The sequence below is a fragment of the Cupressus sempervirens genome, chromosome 11 (genome assembly GCF_028749045.1).
Source record: "Cupressus sempervirens isolate cs-2001-9-10 chromosome 11, ASM2874904v1, whole genome shotgun sequence".
Taxonomy (NCBI): Eukaryota; Viridiplantae; Streptophyta; class Pinopsida; order Cupressales; family Cupressaceae; genus Cupressus; species Cupressus sempervirens.
Window position 1 is genome coordinate 737912013 of NC_143128.1, and position 11432 is coordinate 737923444.

General features: G+C 33.7%; 2 pseudogenes; both read right to left on the reverse strand.

The window, feature by feature from the left end:
* Positions 1–5269: 5269 nt before the first annotated feature.
* On the reverse strand, positions 5270–6091 carry LOC149531742 (protein argonaute 1A-like; annotated as a pseudogene).
* A 729-nt stretch (positions 6092–6820) lies between these two features.
* On the reverse strand, positions 6821–8487 carry LOC149531743 (protein argonaute 1D-like; annotated as a pseudogene).
* Positions 8488–11432: the final 2945 nt, after the last annotated feature.

Here is an 11432-nt window from a genome sequence, read left to right on the forward strand (position 1 = left end):
GTTGAAACCCTCATTCCTCTGGTTCCTGCTAGTACCCTCATCTTCATTTTTCTTTTGAGTTTCATTGCGGCCTCCAGATGATCTACCGCTTCCCCTTCCTCCTTGACTGTGCCCTCTTTGTCTTCCTTCAAACCTTTTACTCAGTTTCTCTTCAACTCGTAGGGCAAACTGGTATGCTTCTTCAACACTGGTCATTCTTACCAGACTTAGTTCCTCCTAGATGCTAGGTCATAACCCAAGGATATAACGAGCAACCTTCTCCTTATTTTCTTCTGCATGCCCCGCTCTAATCAGGAGTCGGTAAAATTCCTCTGTATATTCTTGGACTGACCTTCCTACTTGCTTTAACCCATGCATCTTTTTAAACAGATCAAGCTCGTAGTCCACAAGAATGAACTGCTTCTTCAATTTGTCCACCATGCGATCCCATCTTGTGATCTTCTCCTTTCCTCTTCTAAGTCTTTCTAGTTGAATCTCTTGCCACTAGATTTTGGCATGGCCTTTTAGTTTGGCCTTCACAAACTTAACCCTATCTGGGTCCCTTATATCCTCATACTCAAAGTATTCGTCCAGTTCATTGATCCAATCGATCAACTCATCTGGTTTCAAATTTCCCAAAAATATACCCACTTCAATTGTAGGTATTTTCCCAAACCTAGAAATGGCCCTAAAAAGCCTTTCCTCTATAGGATTCAGAACTTCCTCGTCAACTTCCATTACTTCCTCTTCATTGTCATCCTCACTATTGTCATCTGCGACAATATTTGCTCCTCTACGAAGCTCCTCTTGCAATGCTTGTACCTATCTCTGGAGGGCTCTAACCTCCTCAGGATCAATAGCTCTGGCCCTTCCACCACGCTCTCTTCATCGAGGCATCTTCTAACTCGAACCCACAACCACACAGTCCTGGTGCAAACTGCCTCACAGTCGGCACTCTGTCTACACACTCAGGAAAACCGGCTCTGATACCACTTGATGGGGACACAACCCAACAACAGAATAGACACAATAGAAAGGGGGAATTATATTAACTCAGAAAATAAGCTATTACAAACAATGCAGAGAAAATAAACTTTAGAACATGCCCTATGGGCTTACAATAGCATAACTCTGGAGAGTATTTCTCCTTTTTAGCACCTCCTCTCAAGCTCCAATCCGAACTGCCTTTTACAATGCCAGAAATCTCCTTAAATAGACCATGGAGGGTTAAGGACTAGGATTACATTCTAGAAAGTGCTAGTAGGCATCCACCGACAAAATAGAAGGTTCCGGAAGCTGCGTTAGAAGTCGGTGCAATTCTAGAAGAATCCAGAAACGGTAGCCAAACTTTCGGGAGGCATAACTTTTGAACCGTAACTCCGATTGACGAACCGTTTACATTTTTGGAAAGCTCTCAAAGTGCTCTATAGCCCTATGGACAAGCTTTGCTTTTCCCCCATTTTTTGACCCTTTTTGAGGTCATTTAATGCCCCAAACCTGACTTTGAAGCATTCTTAGGAGGTCTCCAAAACCCGAAAAACTGCAATAACTTTCAAACCGTGGGGCCTTTTGACCTGATTTTTTTTTTGGAATGCTCTAAATCTCAATTACATTCATCTGGCCAAGTCGCACCTTCTAGGTCACCAAAATGATGGTCAAATTGCATGCTCCTATTTTTTTGAGATTTTCAAATGCACTGATAGTTGAACTATGAGAGTTGGAACCTTTATTTGAGCCAAATGGGTATCCAAAAATGTAAAGACATAAAATAGAAACTAAGTCTAAGTACATTTTTTTTTGGGTGACACAGGATTGCCCTTATACCTCTGGATGCTCCTGCATCAATCCATTAGAAAATTTATTTAGTAAATTTGGAGAACAAATATTTTATGAAATTTCTTAAAATTGAAAGTCATTAAAATTGTGTAGATAAAGACATGTTTATTCAGATCTGCATATATATATATATATATATATATATATATATACACACATTTAGATATAAATATAAATAAATAAATATATACATACATATATGTATGTATACATATATATATATATATATATATATATATATAATAATCCGCATGTTAAAATCGCTACAAAAATATACATTTAAAAAAATTTGAATCCTAGTGATGATAAATATTTTTAAAACATTATAATAAAAAAAATTATTTCATATTGCATAAGTTTGGGGGGGGGTATGGAACCCACACTCCCATACTCGCTGATGTCGTGAGTACCTGCTACCACAGGTACTACGATGACAGAGGGTACACAGTATCATTGTCATCGCAGGCCCTGCGACCGCAGGGTACCACGTGCCAATGACAATGTTTATATATATATGTGTGTGTGTGTGTGTGTGTGTGTGTGTGTTATGTTGTGTGTGATTCAGTGGTGAAAAATCAAATTTCTCCATTTCAAATTTCTTAAAACATTGTTAAATATTTATCATTGTATATTAATAATTATATATATATGTATGTATGTATGTATATATATTTGTATATAAATATATATATGTAAGTATGTATATATGTTATTAGTAATTTAAATCATCATAATTGATAAATGATTTGGATTAAAGGATCATCTTTTATAATCATAAATTATTTTGTAATATTATAGTCTCACTGTATATATAGGTTCAATTAATTGATCTGGATTATGAAGAAAAGATGTTATGGAATTAATTGGTAATTCTCATGTCAAAATTTACTATTTAAATTTTATGGGGGATTTTTTCAAATAACATTAAATAAACAAAGTATCATTTTAATAATTGGAAGATCGAGTTTTAGAGTTATAAAGGGAAACCTTTATTTACCAAACATTTACATGGGTTAGGAAAACGTACAAACATTCCTCCATTCAATATCTAAAATTGGAAAATGAAAACTGAGACCTCCACACATTACTCAACTATGTAATTTTAGCAAACCAAAACATGTGCTTGCATTGTGTTTTCTTTATGCTATCTATTTTGGGTTTTGGGTTGACTAGTGTTGACCAGTTATAGGATGTCTACCAGAGGCTCGGGGGTGATGATTTCGATGTCATGATGATGTCTTAATTTTGATCTTTATAAACCCAAACATGGTTATCTAATGGTATGCTCTATGAGATGTTGTATTTACTGATTGTTATTGCTTTTCAGTCTTCTTGTGTGAAGCTGAGATTCATATGTATGAGACATTTGACTTAATCATTTTTGAGTCATTGATCAATTATCCTTGGATTACTTTCCAGTTGCCATGATGGGACTGAAATGTTGATTTATGATGTCATGTTGTGACATGTTTTGACTCGACCGTTTTGGAGTCTTCAATCAGTATGATTTTGAGATATATTTTGGTTATTGAGAACCAATGGATACTTTTGATTATCAGTGATATGTTCAGTTGCCAATAGAGAACTGTTGTGGTCATGATTATCTATGGATGCTTTTCAGTTACTCATGGAGAATTGATGCTTTTATTATGGATATTTGATGTTCTTTTTGTGGATTATCTTTTGGTATTTCTTTCCACTCACTTGTCTAGGACTGGGGTGATTATAAGATTTATGATTCCATGAGCTTAGGGTAGGTTATTTGCTTGTAGTGTCAGGAAGTGGCTTGCAATGAGGGTCGAGGCCCTAAGAGGCTGCTAGGGTAACTCATTGTCAATTGTTTAATAAGTGAAAACATTCACACCTAATACTAACTAAATGAACCTAAAAAGATAATTGTTTTGTTCTCACCCATGCCTCAAGTGCTAGTATAGACTAGGATGGGAGTAGAGAGAAAGCTTGGTTGTGACCTTACATTCCATATTATGCCTTGTCAGTATGAGAGGATACTAGTGGCCACATAGGAATCAGTAGGGACCCTAGAGTCCTAAGCTAACTACCAGGGTAACTTCTACATGATTAATGTGATGACACTTGCCCACTTATAGAGTAGGTTTCCTACATGTCATTGTGTGCCTCTGAGATTAGATGTCAGTTTTGTGATTGGAACCTTTGAGTTAGTATACTTTTAGGATTCCTAGACTTATAGAGATTTATGCTATGTGATTTGGATAGCCTGTTTGGGACTTGAGATTATCTCCTCAGCATGGTGGGAGTGGACCACTTAGGTTCCACATGGTTAGGTGGTAGTTTTTTTCCACCCTTATCATTTGAGATCCATTTGAGACATCGTTGTCGATGCATTCTTGAACTATGATGGTGGATATGTATCCTTTCAATGATGTTTAGCATATGTTAGATGGTGTTATCTTATGCTTATATTTGCATGTCAGATTACTTTCTTCATATGATGTAGTATGATTTAGGAGTGACATTCCTACTATGTTAATATCGATGATCTCTTTGGTGATTTGGAATCTTATGCATGGAGGGATGGCTAGGACCCACAATGGTCTAATGATGCTATTAACAATTGGGAGGAACTGTGCACTTAGATATTTATGTTGATTACTTATGGTTATCTCTTATGATGATGTATCATGTATGATGTAAGGATTCATTTATGTTATTGCATCATGGATGAGAATTAGAATGATGATATACTTTATTTCACATATGCATATTATTTTAAGCCTATCATACCTTGTGACATGTACAGTGGATGATTGAGCATTTGGAAATGTAATTTATGAACATTGGACTTTTCATTATTATTTCATGAGGATGTGATGATAGATGAATAGATAAATTAGATGTGATTCAATGTTAAGGGATCCATGGAGAATGTAACCTATTTTGTTTATGTTTACTTTTAAATGGTTATTGTTATTTCTTATGTTATTATGCATAAGTTGACTTAGTGAAATTCTAGGTTAATTCTTTGGATCCCTTTGTAGGGCATTACAAGAGTTGTGAATTATTTACCTACAAGAATGGTTGAATACAGGCTAACAAAATGGTGATGGCCAACAAAATAGATGACTTGGCCTAAGAAGCTTCATAGAAAAGATAAATAATGGGATCAAAAAAAGGTCAGCATGGCTCCCAACTCATCAACAAACAAACAAGGAACCTCATAGGCACAGTATGGATAAAGCATTGCATATTCTATTGTTGCTTAGGTATATCTATTTATTGTTCTTAAGAATCTTATTTGATCATGATAATTTTAAAAGCACATAAAATTTAGAAAAATAAATTATGTTAAAACTGACCTCTACCACTACTATTTCGATCTCCTACATAGTGGGTTGCTTGGAGGCATTTGTTGTTATCATATAAATAAGTAAGACCAGTCAATAAAGAATCTGCAAACCATGCAAGGAGAGAATACCTATAAAATGTTTGTCTCTCGTTCTCTAGAATGCTAACATGAAACTTTTAGAAGGGTAGTAATTTTCCTTTCATTCAAACATTTTGAATAGCATTGGCCCTCTCCCATTTTACAAACCTATTTAGTTACACCAATGAGTATTCTACATAAATAAATAGAAACATAGCTGACTTCTACAAAGCACTTCTTGTTCCAAAAGATTTTATTTGACTTACAAAAGCATACCTCCATTGGAAAATAGTTTGGATTTTGATATTTCCAACTTGTAGGCATGGCAAAGTAGTATGTTGTATGGTAAATCCATACGTCTCCTGGAAATACTCCACCACAGATTTTATTGTTGCTTTATCATCCACAAGAAACCTATAAAAACTATATAATTAGCAAAAAGATGTTGTGTACCATATATATGTAACTTGTAGCCTCTTGTAATAAGAATATTTCCATTTTCATATTATTAATATTAAGCATCTTGAGAATCCTACATTAATTCCTGGGTGGGTTCAAAAGTCAACCCATAAATACGATATTTCCTCTACATATTTTCTTGATGTGTGACCTCAAATTTTACACCTCTCAAGGCCTTCTTAATCTATCTCAATAGAGATATCACAATGACTATATTAGACTAAATTCATTATTTACATCCACATTTTAAAACTATCTTATATAATCCAATTGGGTGTTCGTGAAATCTTATGCCTTGATACGATCAGCATCAGACAATGGTCTAGATCCCATGTCCCTATTTTAGAGCTAAGCCACAAAATCAATAACATTCAATGGCTCAATGAAGGTAGTCAATGACATATCTACAACAAGGGAGATGGTTGTCGGTTGTTATTTTTAGGTCACCATTCAAGTGTAAACTTAATAATTACACCTTCCTGATACAAAATATAATATAATGACATGGGAAACATTTTCTAACAAAGAAATAGTAGTGCTAAACTAGAATAATAAATTCATTAAGAAAGAGATGTAAATATAGGTAAAGTGCTTCCAAGACTCATCCAGTGCCCTAGTAAATTGAAAAACAAATGTAGTTCTTGAAGAACAAATAGTGCATATCTCAAGAATCAACAAAGGGTCATGCTAAATATTTCTAGTTAAAGAAAAGCATATATCACAACAATAAAGATTAGGCCTAAAGTAAAGACAGATATATGAAACACAAATAGAAATACAATAAGAAAAATGAAACTTAGAAATCCACAATAAATATGGTGTGAACTATTAGAAATCCACAATATATATGGTGTGAACTATTAGAATAGTAAAGCCACACAAAATTTATACTCATGTCAACTAGCAATTTCAAGCACTTAACCATAATAGAGCATGAAATCTAAATAACAATACAAAATTAGAATGTCTTTAATAAAGCATTAAATCAGCATAGCAATGAATCATAGAGCATAACTATTCTACAAACATAACAAGTCTTTCATGTAACAATAAGCTTCCAAGAAGGAACTTCCACAATGTGGAAAAGGAGGACCACCACAATAACAACAAAGAACATTTGATTGAAAAATCACTCTACCAGTATCAATTTAATCTATTTCTTTACCTTGGGCCTCCCAACCCATCTTCCTCATCAAGAAGATTAATCATAAACTCCTTGGATGCAAATGGGAAAGGGCCAGCAGTGTATAGGCTCTTACGACCATCATATATAGGAAGTCTCCTCCCCAAATGTGTCTCCTAATACTGTTTCACAAATTGCTCCATTACCACCTTGTTAACACCTCTGGAAGTCACCTTGGGTGTAATTGATACCTATACAGAGAAAAGTGTCAAATTGTTAGCAAGAATAGTCAATAAAAATTATGCCTAGAACACCTATGAATGGATTCATTGTCAAACTTTACCATGCTTGGTATATAATACAATTTGATATACAACAAATTAGCACAAGTGAAATGCCTTGGGAGCATGGAACTAATAAATACAACAAAATTTGGTCTTTCAATTTTTCTTTCTTACCCTGTTTCCTCTCAATGTGTATGCCTAGAGACTAGTAAATTTACTGTAGTTAAGTGCATAAAAGGCATGTTATTGAGATAGATCAAGTTTATCGAGCCATCAATAATGAATATTTTCTCTATACTATTTCAAAATGAATTTTGCAAAGTAACCAATCATTTTTCACTCCTAAGATATATGCTCATTTGTCAAGTTTTCAAATACCCTTCAGATACAGTAGATGTTTCTTTACCATGAATTGCCAACACTATAAAAATTTACTCCTATTGTACAAGCTCTTTGAATTCATCTGTAGATGGTTCAAATTTAAATTTTATAGCTCAATGGGCCAAGAACAATTTTAGGACCAGACATCATGTACTTAGCTCATAGGCAATCAATTTAGAAACATCTCCCAGAAAGGGTTGGAATAGAAACTTCAAATATTTCATTTTGTTTAAAAATGAACAATTTACATTTAATTTTGAAAGCATAAGATCTATAAAATCCTTCAGCAATGAAAATTATAAGTGAAGCATGCAAGATTCAATTTCAATATTTCATAAGAATGATAGAGTAAAGTTCAATGGAAACTTACATCATATTGGTGCAGATCCTTGTCAGGAAGCTGTGCAAAAAAAGATTAGCCTTGACAATACACCTAGTGCCAGTTTTCCCCATTCCTGGATGCAATGGGAATCACACTCCCTTGCTTGATAGTGCTATTATTCTAGCTACTACAATCTCAAATGGCCCATGCACATCAAGGCCTAGCAAAGCCTGCAAAGTGATGTCCTCCATCTTTTCCACAACTTCACAAACTCTAGCTTCAATAATAAGTTCAACCCCACTACCAGATTCAAATGACAAATGGAACTGTGGAGCAAAGGACTGTATTGTTGTTGTTGCAGCCTATTCCTATTGATAAGGCTATTGAGAAGCTTGTGGTAGATCGATAAATGGCCCAGAAGGCCCTGTGGGAGGAGGGGGCCCACTGCCATAAGGGTTGGGGCCACCTAAACTAAACTAGGATTAACAAATTGACCCCTTATGAGCCTCCTAAGTACATTTTGACCTTATAGTGAGCTAACCTCTATTACATTGCCTTTATATTTTAGGCTTGTTACATCAAACTTGTTCGACACAGTGTGGATGCTTACCATCATGACAAGTGCTTGCACATAGGTGGCCGCATTGGAGAAGAGCCTTGCAAGGCCATGTGCAAAATAGAGGATTGAAAGAAGATGCATCTTTATTGCATCAAACAAAAGAAGGGTTGCAAGGATGTCTTGGACAATGAAGATATATTTCCTCACTTAAACAATCCCGCTCTTTGAAATCTAACAATAAGTTGTGATTGCCACAAAAATATAGTGCTCCTCTTGCTCATGATATAGAAATGCACAATCTATTTTGCTTATCCAGATATCTAATATTTCTCTCATCATTGGATCTTATGAGGGAAATAATCACAATGTTATTCTCTAAACCCTGAAACCCCAATAGTAAAACATCAAAAAACCACATTGACAATGAAATAGGGCTTCAACCTTTTTCATTTTAAAAACAATATGAAGCTCGTGTTAGTTAAAATTTTGACCAAAACTTAGTGTTGGTCAAAATTTCAACCAACACGGGCATGGATTTAAAAAAAAGACATTTTTCCTTGCATATTCTGACCAATTTGACCCCATTTTAATAGATGGTTGAAAATTTTGGTCTAAAACTGGGGTCAAATGTACTAGTGAAGATAGCTTAGGCATTCTTATTATGCATATAGGCAAGTTGATTTGATGTTATAATAAGCTTAGAAGCATAGTCAGAGGGTGGTCAATGATTGGTCAAATCTTGGAAGTTGACCAAAAATCATCATTTTCAAATTTCTTAAACCTTTTAAGTGTTTTGGTATAGTTTGGTAGGCATTGTGAAGTTTTTGTGATTAGATTATATAAAAATTGTAAAATTGCAAACAATTGCAATAAAAGTTGTTATGCAACTTTTCTTGCAAAAATCTAGAAGTCCAATAGTTAGAGTTCTATTTGGATCAAACATGAATAGGTGAAGTTTTAAGGTCAAAGGGAAGGTTATATAAATTGTTTACCTTCCACCTAGAAGAGGTTAATGTTATATGTATGGACTTGGAATGTTAATATACAATTTTTAGCAGGGAATTTATAGACAGTTAGCAATTATGTTTCCATATTCGATTGCAAGTGATAGTAAGTGACTAAGTCCATTCTTATAAAGTTTTACCTTTTCTCTTAAATGAATGAAATATTTTTTTTTTGAATATGATAAAGCAATAGTTGGTTTTGGATTTTTCCTTATACGTTGTTTACCCTAGACTATGATAAGGGTTTGTATGTACATTTTTTATTTCTCTTAATATACATGGTGAAACTTCCTGGTGTTTGGTAAAAAGGAAAGTTTTGATTTGTAAGAAACATGCATGGTAAAGTTCCTAGTGTTCTATACCTGCCTAAGATGCAATAGCCATAGTTTGGAACTATTATTCATGTTGTTAAAGTGTTGATGGACTAAAAACATAACACAATGATCATTTTATGAATCTTGGAGGTTGGAGCTTCAATGGAAGGTAAGTAAGGATGATGCTAATGCTTTTGGAGAAAGAAAATCCACCTTTCTAATCGAGGTTGTGATCCTACAAGGCTAAACATCACCAAGTAGTTATTCTTACCTATCCTCATGAATGACTTGATCTAGAATGCACATACATTTTATTATAATGGCTTAGTCTAGTTTTTCAATGTCAAGTTTGGAAGTATTCTAATGTGAATTACATTTTCTATGTGTTCTATTTCATATGTGTTTTGAAAAACAATTGTATAGATTTCTTGAAGAAATACATGAACCATGACTTGCAAAACTTGTCATATTCAAAAATAGCCTTGCTTGAGAAACTAGGGACTATGAAACAATATTTAGTAACCTCTAACATGAAACAATAGGAAAATCCATATACCAATCTTCAATTTCCATATTTATATATTATAAAACACAAATGATCTAAAATCTATATACTATTATGGAACAACCAAAGTTATTTATAAAAGGCTAACATCACAACCAATGGGCTAAAAGATCTGGGAAAAAAAGTCCAACTATTATTCACATAAGTTTTTTTTTTGGCATAGTGTGATAGCTGAAGGAATAGCTTCTATGGTCAATTTTTCATACAAAATCAAGTGAAATTGCCAAAAAAAACATCAAATTTTTAGCCACATTATGTTTTCCATAATCAAAATAGCTTGAGGAGAAATGATCACAAAATAAATAAACAAAACTCATCAACCACCAAGTGAAAGTAAGGGCTCTATAAAAATAAGTATCTAATACTAGGTATGAAATTTTATGCTATTTGAATAACACAGGTACTCTATATACTAAAAACCAATTATAGTAAGATAATCAAGCAAACTTTATATACCTAGCACGAACCCAATACAGTTTGTGCATAAGACATTCAAAAACTTCAAAGCCACATTTGTGATAATTGCATTCACACTTGTGATGTCTAGTGTTCACAATTCAACATAATATAAGAAAGAGTTTTTTTTTTTGGTTGAAGGAAAATCTAATCAAATTGATAAATATGCACCCACAACATCTCTATTGAAGATTGAGATACTTGAAAATCATATTTTTTTATTTTTTCAAAATTTTCTATGAAAATTGTACTTACAATCTTTTCAAACTAGTTTTATTTGTTTGATGACACATCTTATAGGAATAATGGCTAATATATATAACCTTATGTTTGTAGGAAGTTGGGCAAGGTGGAGGTGCAGGAAGAGAGATATCTAGCAAACAAGTAGGTGTTACGCGTCTTTCTAAACTAATGAGAACTACTATGTGTAATTGTTTAAGGATTCAAGGGATGTTGAAGATAAGACTCACAATCATTATTAACTATTACCTAGTTAAAAATTGTAATTTTTCCTGCTCATACAATAATGGCTAGAATTTCCACAAAGACATTGGTCTATGCACCCAACTTAAAAAATGGAAAGGAATACTTGAGCCTTCGAAGAATATATCTATCAAAAAGTGCTCTATAAAATGATTATAGAGATACATTTAATGTTGATTTTGTGATTTGTTTTGAAGATTGTAGAAACCTTCATAGTTATGCCTAGTATAGCTAGGAACAATCCCTTGGGTAAAATATTCATCT